This window comes from Ovis canadensis, chromosome 1, assembly GCF_042477335.2.
Source record: "Ovis canadensis isolate MfBH-ARS-UI-01 breed Bighorn chromosome 1, ARS-UI_OviCan_v2, whole genome shotgun sequence".
Classification (NCBI taxonomy): Eukaryota; Metazoa; Chordata; class Mammalia; order Artiodactyla; family Bovidae; genus Ovis; species Ovis canadensis.
Window position 1 is genome coordinate 11,776,176 of NC_091245.1, and position 18,179 is coordinate 11,794,354.

The 18,179-nt window shown below is 40.3% G+C and overlaps 1 protein-coding gene across 6 annotated transcripts in view; it reads left to right on the top strand.

Annotated features, from left to right (window-relative positions):
- Nucleotides 1-222: 222 nt before the first annotated feature.
- The window catches only part of THRAP3 (thyroid hormone receptor associated protein 3), a 68,408-nt gene continuing 50,451 nt past the window's right edge, over nt 223-18,179 (top strand). For 2 of the 6 annotated variants that reach the window (XM_069586522.1, XM_069586528.1), the window contains exon 1: nt 223-521. The gene's annotated coding sequence lies outside the window, so the exon portion shown is untranslated. Of the gene's footprint in view, nt 1,122-18,179 lie in introns of all 6 variants that reach the window. The other 4 variants (XM_069586525.1, XM_069586529.1, XM_069586526.1 and 1 more) reach the window with 2 other exon arrangements.

An 18,179-nucleotide genomic window follows, 5' to 3' on the forward strand; every position in this document is an offset into this window, starting at 1 on the left:
GGGTGGGTAGATTTGCTCAAGGTCACGAAGCGAGAAGTGGCACGTTAGAGGACGAAAGCCAAACAAGCAGATTCCCAGCTCAGAGACTTTTCGACGACCAAGGCAGGCCGGGAGTGGGTGGGGCTCAGGCCCTCGCTCCAGGCTGCTTCCAAAATGGTGGGGGCCTTGGCGTCAGCAACGCCCCCGCCCCTTCCGTCCACCTCCCTCCTTCTTCCTCAGGCCACCCAGGCGGGGGGAGGGGATGGAACGGAGACGCTCACGTGACTGCCGACATGCTGGCGCGTGACGCAAAGCGGCGGGCCCGGTGTTCGCCTTGCCTTATGGGAAACGTAGTCCTATAGACTGTCAAGTTGGCTAGGAAGGCGGGAGCTAGGACTACATTTCCCAGGAGGCTGCGGGGCGAACGCCGAGGCTGCCGCCGTCCGAGAGCGGGGACGCGGGGCGCGCTGTCGGGCGGGGGCGAGATTCGGGCCGGTTGTGCCGTTGCGAGGCTGCAGCTGCGATTGCTGCGGTGGGCCCAGGTGAGTGAGGGACGCTGACGGGAGTTAGGGCCGCTCAGTTGACTCCAGCCGTTTCGTCTTTTTTCTTTTCTCCGTGGCCGCTGGCTCAGGGTCTCCAGCAGGCCTGGCGCGGAGTCGCTCCTCCGCGCCTGCCCCCCGGCCTCTTCAGAGAGGGCCCCGCTCGCTCCGGCTCCTCCCCCTCCCCGCCCTTCAGGGCTTCCCCTCGCTCCGGCCTAGCTCCCGACGCTGAGGGCCGCCTTTTCTCCGGAGCGGTTCCTATCTCTCTTTTTCTTTCTTGTAAGAAAGCCTTCCCTTTCTCCATCTCCCTGCTTAATCACTCACCCCTTTAGGGGTGAACCCTGTTATTTGGATTTTTCCCGGAACTCTTGAGTGCCCCCCCCCCCCCGCCCCCGCCATCTCTATTGGCCTGGATCTGCCTTTTCTTAGGGCGCATGTGGCTGGTGTTGGTACCTCTCCCGTTCTTTTTGGCCTGGTGGCCGGCGGAGGCATAGTCCAAATTATCAGTCACGGGAACATTTATGCGTCCACTTTCGTTTCTCTTGGGTTGGAGGTGAGGTCGACCTGCGTTCCTGTGGTAATTGGCGTGTGTTCCGCTTTAAGGTAATTTCCTTGGCCTCCTTTAGCTCCCAAGCAACTTTTATCAATCCTTCTCTTTGCCTTTCGAAGTCTGAGGGGTGAAGTAATCGCAGCAGAAACTGGCGAGTAGCACTCGTGCCCAGAAGTTGGAAGCCATCCGTGTTAGTTGAGTGTTTACCAGGAGATTGTTAATTGGATTGAAGGAAAAGCCGCAGAGTGTGGTGGAGCCTGGCCTGAGAGAGACGATGGGGCTTTTGGTGGCAGCATAACAGAAGGAACCTGGAGCCTTCTGGTCGAGGGGCTTCACTTGCAGGAGCCTCAGTTTTCTTAATCTGCAAAATAGCGAAGAGTAACGCTGATCACTTTGTAGGGTTACTGTGAAGATGAAATGAGGTAAATTGAAAACCGCTTAGCTTATTACCTACCGAGAATTAAGTACTATTATCATTATCACCTCTCAGGATTTATACGTGTAGGCCCAGAGTGGCGAGACATACATCACACTGTCATTTTGTTTTTCGCTTTCAAGTGGCGCTTCCTTTTCTCTTTAGTGGCTATACCGTCTTTTGTAGCCTGTCCTGTTATCTAGACAGCCTGTATCATTATGTAGAAGCCTGCTAAAGAGCCAGAGCTGGCTGCTACCATGAACAACCTGTGGAACAAATTGGGCTTAGTTTGTTCTCTGCTGGGAAGTTTGTGAAGCAGTGTACGCAGTTTAGCAATATAAAAAAACTTTTTTTTTTTTCCTCCCCTGCTGCCATTTAGGCTTGACTGTATTTTGTAGACGAGGTGAAGTTTCTGTAAGGAACTGTTTTTTAACTAAAAGACTTTGTATTTAGTGCAGTTCCATCTTTTTGTGTTTTAAGTCTCCTTGCACCAGTGAAAGATCTCTGGTTTTGCAGACTGATGTTTTTAGTCTTCATACAATATACAGTCCAGTTCTAGCGGTGGTGGTGGTAATAGTCATGTTAGCAGCAGAAGTAGTAGTAGTTTCCTAGCATATTTCTTTACTAGTGTAGGTGGTCCAGATACTTTTCGAATTTGGCATAACCAGTGAAATTATGGATTACAGAGCGTCCTGTATTGTAATTGAGAAATTGGAGGGAGGAAGCGTGCAGTGTTTCTGAGATTAGCACCGAGGTGAGGTGGGGTGAGGCTACCTGAGAGCGTAGGACCTAAGCTTTATTAATTTTTGTGAATAGTTAAACTTAACCACCAAGAATCTTGAGGTGTTACCCTGCTTCTCTTGGGCCAAGTGACAACCTAGATTGAAGGAGTGTGGTTAATCTTGTTCTTTCTGGTGGGAGGGAGGTTCAAAAGGAAGGGGATATACACATACCTATGGCTGATTCATGTAGATGTGTGGCAGAAACCGACACAGTGTTGTAATTATTTTCCAATTAAAAATAAATTAGATATACTGTGCTCTCAAAGATTAGATTTTGGTGGGTTGCTTCACACCCTCATTCTGTAAATATCTTAAGACTAATTCAATATTTGATTGATCAAATAAACAGTGCTTGCGAACCTGCCATCCGCTGGCCCCTCTGCTAGGCTCTGGGAGTACAAGGGGATATGGGGCAGAAGGGGTCTTGCATATTGGGAACCTACAGGGTAGTGGGGGAAATCACAACAGTTGAGCAAATAAATTACAAATTGAGAAAAGTGATGTGGAGGTACCATGCAGGGAAATCGATAGACAATAAAAAAAGAGAGACCTAAGGGTGGTCAGAGAAATTCTTTTCGGTAAGAGTAGGGTGTCAAGGCAGGCATTCCAGGTAGTGCCCAAACTAGAAGATGGGAAGAGTTTAGTGTGCTTTGGCCTCTTTTCAGTGAGGAAAGTGGTTAAAGAGCTGGAGAGCTAAGATTGTTTAGGGAAGCTGTTGAAGCCTTCTGATTTACATTTTAAAATCAGTTTTGTCAGGGATGTGGAAACTGGATTGTGGGGGACCATCAGTTATGAGGTTATTGTATTGATTTTGCCTGGAGGTGATAGTTGACTGAAGTTGAGAGGGGGAGTGGAAAGAGAAAGTGCATTGGTGGGGAGAAGCAAAGGGATTCATTCTGTTCTTTTAATTTTCTCTAGAGAAACACATTCTTAGTGGTCCATGGACTACAGGGGGCTCATGGACTCGAAAATTTTTGTGAGGGAGTGCATTTTCTCAAGGATTCACTACGTTCCATCATTCATTGAGTCTGAGTTTAAGAACCAGTTCTCTAGAGTCTGTAATGCAGGTTTATAACCCATAAAAAAGCAATTTGCTCACAGCTTACCAAGAAAGTTAAGAGTCGTGGGTACGTGTCTAAAAGATTGACTTTCTCCAGGAACTCTTTTGTTGTTGTTGTTTGTTTCAAATCAGAGTTAAATGCCATGCCATAGAAAAATCAGCTTTTAGTTTCTTTTTGTCTAGGAGTTAATGGGCTGATGCACATACTGAGGAAGCTGAACTGAATAAGCTCAGTTTCACAGAAATCCATATTCATTCCTACTATTTTCTTCTGTTGGTCCCCCCCGCCGACCCCAGTCTTAATGTCTTTGGTTGCACTGTGTATGTAGCATGGGTGCGTGTGTGCTAAGTGGCTTCAGTTGTGTCCAGCTCTTGTGACGCTATGGACTGTAGCCCGCCAGACTCTGTCCATGGGATTCTCCAAGGAAGAAAACTGGAGCAGGTTGCCATGCCCTCCTCCAGGGGATCTTCCTAACCCAGGGATTGAACCCAAGCCTCCTGTGTCTCCTGCATTGCAGGTGAATCCTTACCACTGAGCCACAGGCAAAGCCCTGCTGTGCAGCTTGTGGGACCTTAATTCCCTAACCAGAGACTGAACCCATGCTCCCTCCGTGGGGAGCACGCTTACTGGACTGCCAGGGAAGTCCCTTTTTTTTATGGAGTTTTGTTTGCAGTTCCTATTTTAGTGGTAGAAATGGAGCACCTTAGTGTGTGAAGAGTGAGATCGTTTTCTTCTTGGTTTCCTTCTAACAGGGGTTTCAGATGTATATTCATATATTTTGTAGTGTATTTTTCAGATGATAGTGTGTTATTGGAAACAGGGTGTAAGTTAGAGCTCTACCGCTGAAAGAACCACATATTTTTCTTTTTACGGCAGAGATTTAAAACTAAAGGCTCATGGACTAAATCCAGTCAGCAGATGTGTTTTGTTTGGCTCATACAGTGTTGTAAATTTGAACTTGTTGTCAACATTAAAAAGCAGAGAGATTTCATGTAAAAATGTAGATTCAGGCTGCTTTGAAAAATCAGATGTGGCAGCCACGGACCCATGTTTCTGTTTGCAGCACTCATCTTTTATAGTTGCTGCTGCTGAGTCACTTCAGTTGTGTCCAACTCTGTGCGACCCCATAGACGGCTGCCCACCAGGCTTGATTGAGGCACCATTAAAATTTTTTTTGTCTTGGTGCTTTATTTCTTACTTGTTTCTTCTTAAAGGAAATTTTAGTTAACTTTATAAGAGGGAGAAGGAACAGTGCTGTGGGAAGGGAGGGCCCAAAATATGAAATTGTTTTGTTTGCAAACTGAAGAAACCCAAGAGTTTTTAGGAAAGACATTGATCTGCCCCCTTCCCATGCCTTTTTAGCTGGCACGTGTGCGTGTCCTCATTTTTGTTCTGCCTGATTTGCTTTTTAGCATCTGGAATGCAGTAACTGCACAGTTTGGCTTGTTGCAGAAGACAGAGAGCCAAGCGAAGAGAAGTTGCTGAATGTCTAATTAGAAGACTTTTGGCTCCTGTTTTGAGGCAAAAGTGTGTGTGTATATTTAATATGTGCATTTATGAAGTCTGTCAACTTTGCTTTCAGTAATCTGTGTTTTTTTGGAGAGGTTAATAACTCAGTTTTCTTTTTCTCTTAATTTAATAAAAAGGGCAGGATACATAAAGGATTGATAGAGGAAGTCATAGAGTGCTTTGTGAAGGTACCCTAGAGATTTCTTCACTGCAGGACTCTGCATTGTATTAGGGCTTCCCAAAAGATGGTCCCCTTGTATCTGAAGGATGTGTTCTAGAGTCTTGACTAAAACCTTTGGCTCCCAGACTATGGGCTATCAGAAAAAAACTTTAAAAATGAAGACTCAGGAAGTTGGTCAGGTGCCAGAATGGGTTGTTCAATAAAAGACAAGAATGGGCAAATTTTTTAATAGAAAAAATTATTGTTTCGGATACAATAAAGTGTGGCTGCAGAGCATGCAGGATATGGGATCTTAGTTCCCTGACAGGGATCGAACCCACACCCCCTGCAGTGGAAGTGCAGAATCTTAACTACTGGACCACTAAGGAAGTCCCTTTTTGGCAGTTTTGATGTTTCTTTGTATACGTGTTTCCCATTGGAAAGGGTTCTGATAGAGGCTTTCCTTGATGACCCTATCAATAATGGTACTCCGCTCATCAAACACTATCCAACCTTCATTACTATGGAACATTATATTATTTATTTTTCATCTACTGTATCTTTACCTCTTTAGGTAGTGGAGCAGGGGTTTGTTCGATTCACTGCTGAATCCCCACACCAAGACATTCTCTGCATTCTCTGTTAAATAGAAGAGGCTTAGTAAATATTGAGAGAGAAGATGAGTTAAAATGGGAATAAATTGATGGCTAACTGGAAGTCTCTGAAAGTGCTCCCACTATCAAGTTCTAGCTTACTTCAGTTCAGTTCAGTCGCTCAGTCGTGTCCGATTCTTTGCAACCCCATGAATTGCAGCACGCCAGGCCTCCCTGTCCATCACCAACTCCCAGAGTTCACTCAGATTCATGTCCATCGAGTCAGTGATGCCATCCAGCCATCTCATCCTCTGTCGTCCCCTTTTAGCTTACTTAGATTATGTTAATATGTATGGTGATAGGTGCTGCTGCTGCTAAGTCACTCCAGTCCGACTCTGTGCGACCCCATAGACCCCACCAGGCTTCCCTGTCCCTGGGATTCTCCAGGCAAGAACACTGGAGTGGGTTGCCATTTCCTTCTCCAATGCATGAAAGTGAAAAGTGAAAGTGAAGTCGCTCAGTCGTGTCCGACTCTTAGCGACCCCATGGTCTGCAGCCTACCAGGCTCCTCTGTCCATGGGATTTTCCAGGCAAAAGTTCTGAGTAGGGTGCCATTGCCTTCTGGTGATAGGTGAGGAGATTGCAAAGGGGCAGAAGGGTACTTCACAGAATGATGAAAGTATTCTTTCATTGAGTTGGGGTGGTGTTTATTTTGTGGTGGTATATTTTGTCAAAACTCACTGAACTGTACCCTTAAAATGTGTACGTGTATTGTATATTAGTTGTAAAGGTGATTTATAAAAATTTATATTCAACACTCATCGTATAAAGGCTCTTCTGTAAAACTGAATTAACTATCAGTATGTTGTGATAATGATTATTTTTCTTCAATTTTTGGTAAAGTTAGCCAAGTATAGGTTGGACGGGAGGTACCTCAGGCGTTATGAGAGAAAGAGGCTTAGCTGACCATGCTCTGAATAGCCCACCCCCATTTTAGAGGTACTGAGTTGATACTTTGTACTTTGGGCTTCTGCTTGCCAGTTCTGTTATAAAGATAAAATCCATCGAGTTCCCTGAAGCTCTCTTACCCCTACTCCAGGGTTTAGTTAAGCAAGGTGCAGCCTGCAAACCCTTGGTGGGGCAGGTAGTCGTCTTCATTTTTGTTTTCTCTGCTTATAGATAGGTTCTTGTTGATAAAAATCGACATTGCAAAAATGTGTACTGTAGAAAGAGAAAGTGTACTTCAGTGCCATTTATTTAGACTAGTGGTTACAGTTTCCATATATTTCTGAATAGTTAAGGTAAGCATAAGGGATGTGGAGGAGGTAGAGATAAACGTCTTTGGTTTATTATGAAAGCTTATGCCTAAAGCCTTACTTCAGATGGACTTAAATTGCAAGTTGTAACATTCCTCTCGTTTTCCTGGGAAATTGGAGGGTAATATGTTGATTCTCCAGTTGATGGTGAATGCTTTGTCTTTGTTCACTATGTAGAGCTTAGCTTACCTCTTCTCTTTATTTCTCTTTCGGCCTCATTTGTCACATATGACCTTTTTTGTCTTACTTGTCACATTTGGGCTTCTTTGTCACATTTGACCTTTTACCTTTAGCAAGCACGAATTGTTTCATCATTCAGCCATCGAGGGGATTCTAGTGGACTTGAATGTAGTGTCATGTGGAATGGCAGTAGAGAATGAGGAAGAAAATGTGTTTGATTGTTGGCTTATTTTCTTTTTTGCTGTGGAGGCTGTTTAGTATTGGAGGATACATACAGGATGAAAGTAGTTTGGTAAGGAATATTTTCTATTCCACTTACAGCAGAATATTTTCGGCTGCAATGTTCATTTAGTAGGGCATGCTCATGGAGGTAGGTGATCTCTGGTACCCAGCTGCCTTGGTTTTATCAGATGAATGTATGATGAATGGAAGTCCTTGATTCTTACAGAAGTTTCTTTTGTGGTTTTTTATTTATTAAACTGGGACTGGGGCAGGGTGCTTAACCCTTCAGTATCTGTTCAGTTTCAAATGAAAATGGAAATGTCTTATTTACCTCCAACAAGGATTATTGTGATGGCTAGATGGTTAGCCCAGTGCCAGAGCATATAGTGGGGATTCAATAAATTAACTTTATTGTACAGAAGATGGATTTCTTGTTAGCTGTTTGGAAAAAACTTAAACTTGAAAGAATAGTGAGACCCACCCAGAGCCCTCAGCTGATAGCATATGTGCTGAGTGTATGATGAAGTTAGTGTTTCAGGATGGTGTGGGAAGGACAGCTCAATTATTCAATAAAAAGTTCTGGAACAATTGGCTGACCATTTTGAAAATTACATTATTTTGACAAAATAAATCACATGAAAATAAGAGGTACAGATTAAATAAATCAACAAGGAGATAACATTTTTTACCCTCAGATTTCTGTCTTGATAAACAACATGATAATTATTGTTGGTGAGGATGTGGGGAAATGGACATTTCTCAAGTACTGCTGGTAGCAATGTAAGTTGCTGTAGCCTTTCAGGAGAACAGCAGAATGTATCTGTACTTTTAGGAATATATCTTAAGGAAATAATTGGACACATCCTTAAAGATGAGGATAATCATTGCAGTGTTATTTAAGTGAAAAATTGTAAGCAACCTAAATATGCAACACCAGGGAACTGCTTATATTCTAGTCTGTTTATACAGTGGAATGCTAGGTAGAACAAGAGATGTTGATTGGAGAACCATATTTGTTGATACCATGTGTAGAAAAGTGCCCAGAACTGATAGTTCTGTTCTGTTCAAAAAGGTTTCCTTCTTAGTCGTTGTTTGTTTTTAAGTATGTACTGAGCTTTAGAATTCTTTTGGAAAAAAGTGATCTTCGGTCTAGATCTGCACAGTCCATTTCGGTAGCCAGTAGCCACGTGTGGCTAGCTAACTTTGAGTAAATTAAAATTAAATAGATAGTATGGTTTTCATAGTAGCCGTATTTCAGGTGGTCAATAGCAGCAGTGTGACTGGTGGCTGCCTTTTTGAGTAGCATAGATACGGAATATTTTCCTGATCTCAGAAAGTTCTGTTGGAGAGCCTTGATTTAGTTTGTTTTTTTCATGTTTTTCTCAGCATTACTTCTGCATAAGATAGTTGGGGCCTCAGAGTAGTTGCAGTTCTTTCCTTTTAGATTTTACAAAGAGTCTTGGGCTTTGGCTGTCTTTTAAATGTATCACCAATTTCGTAATATTTAAACATTCTTTACTTCTTAGCCCACATGGGTTTGTTTAGAACGCAGAGAGAATACTATGTTTTAAACCTATTAAAGTTTCTGTTCTTCACTTTTAAAAAAAAAAGGAGGAAATACTGATTTGGCTCTGCCGGGTGTAGTTGTGGCACGCGGGATCTTCGGTCTTCATTGTGGCATGCAGGATCTTTTAGTTTTGGCGTGTGGGGTCTAGTTCTCTGACCAGGGATGGAACCCCAGCCCCCTGCATTGGGAGCCTGGAGTTTTTGTCTTAAGTCACTGGACCACTTGGGAAGTCCCTTTTCTTGACTTTAAAAACAACTAATCAGCAACTGGAATTGAGATTGATTTTTTTTTTTTTTTACTTCTTTTTTTTTTTTTTTTTTTTAGCTTTATTTATTTGGCTGCTTTGGGTCTTAGTTGCATCATGCAGGATCTTTTGTTGAGGCGCACAGACTCTAGTTGTGGCTGGTGGGCTTAGTTGGACTTACTTTTGTCAAATTAATTCTGTGACCATATAATTTACCTTTTTGAAACAGGATGCTGTGGAGAGAGGGGATGGTATTAATACACTGCAACAGCAAGTGTAAACTGACTGTCTTAAGCAAACCTGGATATAAGGTCAACCTAAATATTAAGAACTTTTATATGTTGAGTTTTTTTCAAACTAAATGCTTTTTTAAACACTTTACATGTATTGTCTCATTTAACCCTAATACTTTACAAGGTAAGTGAAGGGTTTCTTGTTTTATAGATGACAAAGTTGAGTCATAAGATTAATTTAGGGAGAGAGAAGATTTGAACTTAGGTCTGACTCTAAACTTCCACTCTTGGCAGCTGCTGTATTGCTCAGAGTAAGGATCCAAGGAGAAGATTCTGCAGTAAATTAGGAGAGTCCTCACTCAGACAGTAAAGCGTCTGACTGCAGTGCCAGAGACCCGGGTTCAGTCCCTGGGTCAGGAAGATCCTCTGGAGAAGGAAATGGCATCCCACTCCAGTATTCTTGCCTGGAGAATTCCATAGAAGGAGGAACCTGAACTACAGTCTGTGGGGTCGCAAAGAGTCAGACACAACTGAGAGACTTTCACTTTCACTTCACATAAGAAAATATCCATTCTGTTTTTGTCAGGCTTATTAGATCTAGAGTTAAATATTTAAATTTATTTTTGAGAATAAATGGACATGAATCCACAGGCTGACAGGTTTTTTCATTTGCCTTGCTGCAAATAAAATGACAGAAAATGTGTTTCAGAATAGATAATGTTTGCCTAGCTTTTTAAAAACAATTTTATTTCTGTTTTGGCCATGCCTTGTGACTTGTGGAATTATAGTTCCTCAGCCAGGTATTGAACCTGGGCCTCCGGCAGTGAGAGTGCAGAGTCCTAATCATTGGGCTGCCAAGGAATTCCTTTGCCTAGTTTTTTGTATCTTTCTATCTTTAAAATAAAAATACGCCTTCCTTCCTACCTTCTTTCGAGGGAATTACAGTATATATATTTTGACATTAATATAAAGAATACAAGAAAAATTACATAATTCAGTATCTTATGCAACTTAGCATAGTTACATACCATCATTTCTTTTATTGTAAATGGTTATTAAATGGTTGGATATGTAAAAGTGATGAAAATTCTGTCTCATGTAAGTTTAGGCACAGATGGAGTTGGTTAGTGCTGTTTTGACAGTTGAGTGAACAGTATTAGCTGAGCACTAAAAATTCTCAAATGTAATTGTTTTCAGTGCCGTTTGAGTTTAGCCATAGTATTGTTAAACTCTTGGTTCAGAAGCAGTAGATCCAAAATTTATGAAAAGAATGACGTAAAGTGTTGTTTATTGCAAGTGCTTTGTTATGTCATTTATATCTTTTAAAAATATCGTTGAAATATCTTCTCTTTGAGAGAAGGCAGGGTTTCTTCTTCTTTTTTTTTTTTTTTACAAAAATTATTTCTCTGGCTATGTCGGGGCGTACCTGCATGTGGGGTCTCCATTGTGGCGCTGGGGCTCTTTGTTGCAGTGCACAGGCTCAGTAGCTGTGGCTCAGGGCTTAGTTGCATCACAGCCTGCGGGATCTTAATTCCCTGACCAGGGATTGAACATGAGTTCCCTGCATTGGAAGGCAGATTCTTAACTGCTGGACCACCAGGGAAGTTCTGAGAGAAGGCAACTTAATGCAAAAAGTATTAACATGGTTAGCCCAACGAGTGGCTTCCTGATGAAATCTGATAACCTGCTCTGGCCATTAATTTTCATACATGAGCCATGAATGTGGGTGAAAGATTAATTTTGAGGTTGTCGACTAAGGCATTGCTGTGGTTTTTAGGAGATTAAGATTTTATGTGCTGGTCAAAAGTATACATTAGCTGTAACTTGTATTACATATATATACACATAATGTACACGTGTGTGTGTATGTATACATACTACACAGTATATATATGTAATAGACAGTATTAGAGTAATGTGTTATTCCATCTGGAATTTCGACCTTGCTCTTCTCACCTGATCTTATCATGATAACTAACCTAGAACTTTGAAGCTTCAGACAAGAAGTAGGAGGTGCTTTCTAAGGAGATCTTTGGTTTCCTTGTTCTGTATTAAATATCACTTGCAAGGCTCTAGGGATATGGGCTTTGTTTTCGGTATTCATCTTCCTGCCATTACTTCTTTGTGTGTAGGAAAACATTGTTCACATAAAACCTTTTGGATGCGTTATGTGTATAAAACTCAGCTTTACATATAGTAACTCTTGAATAATCTAGTTTCCTGTAGAAAATATTCACAACTTTTTTTGAGCATATTTCTTTTTTTTCGGCCGAGCTGCATGCAGGGTCTTAGTTCTGTAACCAGGGATCGAACCCATGCTCCCTATGTTTAGGAATCTTAATCACTCAGACTCTTAACCACTAGGCCGCCAGGAAAGTCTTTTGAGTATATATTTCTTGATACAATTTATATAGCATTAAGTGTGGTTTGTATTTTTTTCCTTCTCCCTGAGTAGTCCGCACCTGAAATGGACCTAATGTGGGATTAAACAAAATCCTTGGGATTTAGCCTGATCTCTTGTTTTGCATTGGACAGATATTTGTGTATCAGCTTAGTTTTTTTTAAGGTGATTCTGGAAATGGAAATATCTTTAAGGATTTAATTTGTTGTTTGGTGGTGGTTATGTAAGCATGTTACTGGGGGAAAAGGAAAGAGCCTTAATGAAGTGTAAAATGTTGATTTATTGAAGCAATTTGGGAAAATAAAGTTCTCATTGTTGAGCCTGTCTGCTGTTATTTGTTCCTATCCAGCTTTCTTGTTTTTATTTTCCAAACCACCTTTTTAGAATACAACATACTCTGTGATTTGCATACATTAATTCATTTAATTCTTTGATAATTTTAGATGAGAATTGTAATTTTTAAAATTTTTTTAGATGAGAATCAGTACCGTGTTCAAACCTTCACAGTAGTGGAGTCAGGATTCTAATCCATGTCGGTCACATGTTTGTAAAATTCTTACTCTTAACCATTCTGCTTAAATTCATTGTACACTTTTTTTTTAAAGGATTATTTTATTCATTTTTTTATAGCACCACGTGGCTTGCAGGGTCTTAGGGATCGAACCTGGGACCTCTGGAGTGGAAGCTTGGGAGTCCTAACTACTGGACTGCCAGGGAATTACCCTTAATATATATTTTCATGGGCTTATTCTTCATTGTGGAGTTGTTTCTTTGATTTAACCTTAAGAACATTGCGTTATAAGTCCTAGTTCAGTCTTCTAAAGTTGTTTGCAAGAATCTAAATGTGTGTAGCTAAGAAGCTGGTGGGGGTATGTGTGAATGCTTGTACTTTTCTGTCACTATTATAGAGAATTATATCAGTCTTTTTTTTCCTCTGGAGAGGGACTGAGAAAGAAAGTCTGAAGTTAGCACAACCACAGTGTTCAGCATTATACAGCGTTTTTTCTTAACGCTTGTAAAGTATGCAGTGTGAAGACATGCAAAAAGTACAAAGAATAATACAACTGGTATCTGTGTATTTAAGAGATCAGTTTAATAAATAAAGCTTTACATAGTTGAGTCTTCCAGGATTGTTCTCTCCTCCAGCCTCCCTTCTGACTTGGTGTTTATGACATATATCCATTTTTTTAGATTTCTGTTAAAAATATGTGCTTTCCTAAACAAAATGTATTATTGCTGTTTTCTTTGTCATGTAAATTGTTTGATACCAGTTTATTTTTGTAACTTCTGTTTAGTCTTATGTGTGTGGGGTTCATTCATGGTGTGTGTGTTCTTTACAATTGTATTAGTATTCATTGTATAAATGTGCGACTTTTTACTTACCTGTTTTCTTGTTTAAACTCAGCGCTGCCAGGAATAGTCTTGTATGTATTTTCTGTTTACTTGGGAAAATTTCTCTAGGGTTTATATCTAAAACTGAAATTGCTGCTGCTGGTTCATGGGTTGTGTACATCTTCACATTATTCTCCAGAAGGATTATACCAGTTTATACATCCAATGTATGTATTTCTGTTGCTACACATCTTAATGCCACGTGAAACTGTTAAACTTTTAAGGTTTTTTGCCATTCTTGTGGGTGTGAAATATTTTAGTTCTAAGTTGTAGTCATCTGATCAGTAGAGAAAATGAGTATCTTCTCATAAGTACATTAGCCTATAGGTTTCTTAATTGTGCATTCTCTTATCCCACTTTATTTTTAGCATTTATCATCATTTGACATACAGTATATAGTTACTTGAGTATATGTTTTACCCCACCAACCACAAGGTGAGAGACTTTCTCCTTTTGTCATTGTTGTATCTCTAGTGCCAAGCACAGTGCTGGCATATGGTAGGTGTTCAATAAATACTAAATTAATCTTTATTTTCTTACTTGAACAATTGAGTTTTTGCTTTTTTAAAAAATTGATTTGTAAAAGTTACTTAGAGTCTGGATTTTAATTTTTCGTTTATATGTATTGCAAATATACTCTCCTAGTACGTAGTTTTGATTTCTTAAAGCATATAGACACGTTTATCAATCTTTAACTTTATGATTTATACTTAAAATATCTTGTTTCAAATCTTCTGCCTTGAATTCATACAAATATTTTCTTATGTTTTTCTTTTAAAAGTTTTAAAGCTTTTAATTTTTAAACATTTAATGTTTATATTTGCCCATTTGGTGTTTATTTTTGTAATGTGATATAGGGGTCTAATTTTATTTTTTATGTATGATTGGTTTTAATTTTTATTAATATTCTGAATCTCAAGTCCTGACTTGTTTATGGGCTTTGTATAATGGCCTTCATACTTTGTGTAGTGGTCTTAATACCTTTTTGCCAGGCTTAAAACTTTCTTAACTTTATGCATGAGAAATTGAAAAAATATCAGTGTAATCTAAAACCAGATTTCCGGGAAATAGAAAGCAGGATTGTTAAGTCAGGGATGGCATTAGTCAAACAGCTTAATTAAATCTTTCAGAGGGAACTCTCCATTTATAGGAATCACTTTGACAAGTGACGTAGTTCTCTTAGTAGGATTCGTGGTTATAATAATCTATTTTCCTGGTTAAACTTAGGAATATAGAGCTAGTTCTGGTGAACACTTACAAGTGTTTTGGAAATAAGATGCATTTTGTGAGAAATGGTCTAGGAGTGCCTTGATGGCCTTGAGATTTGGCATTTTGTGGGAAAAAGAGTCTTGCTATCCCTACAGGTGATTGTAAATGGTGTTGGGTTAACACCAGCAAATTTGCAAAGCAGTTGTGAGTTTTATAAAGTTAGCAGAACCAGAAATATATGAGGATCTTGAGTAGATTTCCAAAATTGTTGATAAGATTATTTCTGAGTTTGCTTGAAAAGAAGTTTAATTTCGCAGTACTCCGGGAAGGAGTTTTGACCTTTGTGTCAAGTCTGGTAGCTGCTTCTGGTTTGTAATTTTAGAAAGAATAATAAGAAAGAAAGAAAATCTCTGAGGGTGAATTTACTTAGGTTCTCCAGCGGGACATGATCATACCTGAATTTGATGCTAGAATAATGTCACAGATATTTGCAGCAGATTATTTAGGCATCAGATTCGGTCTCTTGTCGCTTGTTTACAGATGAGAGGAAATGTGATCCATCTAGAAGTTGATTATCCTGGTCAGTTGTGTGCTCAGTCATGTCTGATTCTTCGCAGCCCCATGGACTGTAGCCTGCCGGGTTCCTTTGCCCGTGGAATTTTCTAGATAAAAATACTGCAGTGGGTTGCTCTTTCCTACCACAGGGGATCTTCCTGACTCAGGGACTGAACCTGCAGCTCTTGTGTCTCCTGCATTGGCAGGTGGATTCTTTGCCAGTAACACCCCATCCTGGTCTGTTGCTCTCTGCTAAATGGGTTGTTAATCAAATGAACTCTTTTGGATAAATTTTTGTAGTAAAACTAAGCAGTTGTGGAAGATACACTCTGAATGTACCATCCACTTATCCAACTCAAGAGTTATGGGGGAATTCCTTGGAGGTCCAGTGGTTAGGACTCAGTGCTTTCATTGCTGTGGCCCAGGTTCAGTCCCTGGTTAGGGAACTAAGATCTTGAAGCTGCATGGCAGGGCCAAAAAAATTAAAGTTGAATATTTGTTCATTGAAATTTCCCTTAAAATAAACCTTCAGTGGATTAGATTAATTTGTTTTTTTGAAATTTATTTTTGGCTTTGCTGGGCCTTCGTTTCTGCTCAGGGGTTTTCTGTAGTTGTGTTGAGTGGGGGCTACTCATAGCAGTGGCTTCCCTTGTGGAGCACAGCCTCTAGGGTTTTGGGGGCTCAGTAGTTGTGGCATGGGCTTAGTCACCCTGCAGGATGTGGAATCTTCCTGGACCAGGCCTGTCCCCTGCATTGGCAAGCAAATTCTTAACCATTGGACCACCACAGAAGTCCAGATTTATTCTTATTTAGCATCCCTCATGGCTTCTAGTAGAGTATGTTTTAGCCAAATAAGACTATTTAGGAAAGACAGCTTTCATAAAACACACTGAGATTTTTTTACCCGCCCCCCAGATAATAAGTAAAGTAAGTGAGTTGCTCAGTTTCCGACTCTGCGACCTCATGGACTGTAGCGCCCCCCCCCCCCCTCCCCGCCTCCCAGCACTGGGCTCCTCCGTCCATGGAATTCTCCAGGCAAGAATATTGGAGTGGGTAGCCATTCCCTTCTCCAGGGGATCTTCCTGACACAGGGATTGAATCCAGGTTGCTTGCGTTGCAGGCAAATTCTTCACTGTCTGAGCCACCAGGGAAGCTCAGATAATAAGTAACTGGGAAGAAAAATAAGAAATTAGAGCAGACAGGATGAAGTTTATAGTTTAAGGTTCTTTAACAGATACAGGGTAGCATGATGATGTGGAAAGAACTGGAACACACGAAGAGCCATGGGCATTTGGCTCTAGTATTGGCTCACCTTCGTGGGCAGATCTCCTTTTTTCTGGGTTTAATTTTCCTCTGTAAAGACTGGTGTTGTACTAGATAATGATCTCTATGTGTGCTTCCAGTTCTTAATGCTCTGTGACTCTAAATCTGATACACTCCTAGGTCAGATTGGAGTGGACCATGGTCTCTTAATCACAGGACTCTCGCTCTTTGATTAAGGCTAGCTATAGACTGCCTCAGGCCCACTAACTACATGGTCTGATGATACGGTCTCTTCTCTTAGACTCTTAAGTCACAATTGGTAACTTTTTTTTTTTTTTTTTACAGATAACTGTTTTAGTGATATTTAGAAGTAAGTCATGAAAGTTATAAACATAGGTTGGAAGTGTTATCAGCACCAGGGTCTTGGCAGAATAATGATAATACTGAGCAGAAGGAAACTGCTCTGTTGTGTTGTAAGTACGTGGAAGGAAGCAAGTTTTTTATCTTTGTGCTTCCCACAGTGCCCAGTGAAGGATATTAACAATTACCTATTAAAAAAAATTGCTATTATTTATATGAGTCCTTATATTATTGTGCACTGTACTATGATTTAGATGTTTTTCTCATTTAATCACTACAGTAGCTTATGAGATAGTGTTGCCCTTATCTTATAGATCAGGAAACTGAGCCTTAAAAAGTCAAAGTGCTTTAAACTAGTTTTTACATGACACCAGAGCCTGTGCTCTTTCTTGCCTCAGTATGTTGCCTAGCAAAGACAATATCCATTGGGTACACTCAGTGAATGTTAACTCAGTGAAGTGTACTTGTGGAATGTTTTATGTTCATTGTTTTGGATCTTTATGTTAGTATTTTAATTTAGTTTTAATTTGGTTTGTGCTGCATGGCATGCAGAGTCTTAGTTTCCCAACCAGGGATTGGACCCGTGCCATGTGAGTCCTAACCACTGGATCACCATTGAATTTCCCCGTTAGTATTTTTAGAGGTGGCAGTGGTAAAGAATCGCCTGCCAATGCAGGAGATGCAAAATGACCCAAGATGCCAGTTTGATCCCTGAGTTTTTAGAAATATCAGTATTTTTAGAACAGAGTAATAGCCAGTTGTAATAGACCAACTAAGTATCTTACTAGTAGGACATCCTTAAGGCAAGGCAACGTGTGGTTGGTTGTTGTGTTCCAAAATAGAAAAATTAAACCTGAGAGGGGGACTGGAAGTTGAGGATAGAGAAGGTAGAAATTAGGAAGGAGACTTCTTTTCATTATGTACTCTTGTAGAATTTGAAATTTTTACTGTGCATGTGTTACTGAAATGAAAAAACTTGGTAAAAAGAATTAAACATTTAGTTTGCTCAGGCAAATGATTCTGCACATTCTCCCGTTTTTTAAAACTGTGTGTTTGCTGCAACCTGGATGAACCTTGGTGGCATGTTAGATGTAAAAGGACAGTGCTGTATGATGCCACTGGTATAAGATACCTAGAGTCATCAGCTTTCATAGAGACAGAGTACCGGCAGAATGGTGGTGGGTGTGCTACTTTTTAAGTGGGTGCACAGTTCGTGTTTTGCAAGATGAAAAGGTTGTGGAGATGGACACTGGTGTGGTCAGATAACAATGTGAATGTTCTGAGTGCCACAGGTATGTTTTGTGTTATGTATATTTTACCATAGTAAAAAGCCACATCGTATAATTAATATGTACTCATTTATTTGTCATTCAACACTGGGGATACAAAAAGGAATTTAATCAAGTACTTGCCCTCAATAGTAAAATAGTCTAGTAGTAGTACATGATTAGTTTTATTATTTTTCAAGGAAATAAAGGCTGAAGTTGTAAGGAAATGATGAAAGCTTATAAAAAGTTATGATAAAGAAATTCTGGAAAAGTAGATGTTGTTTTTCCAACAGTCTTACATGCTGGATAAGCCAGAGGATTCAGAGGAGATGTTATTACTTTGCCCTGAGGCACTTTTGCATTGCCTGAGAGCAAGATTTT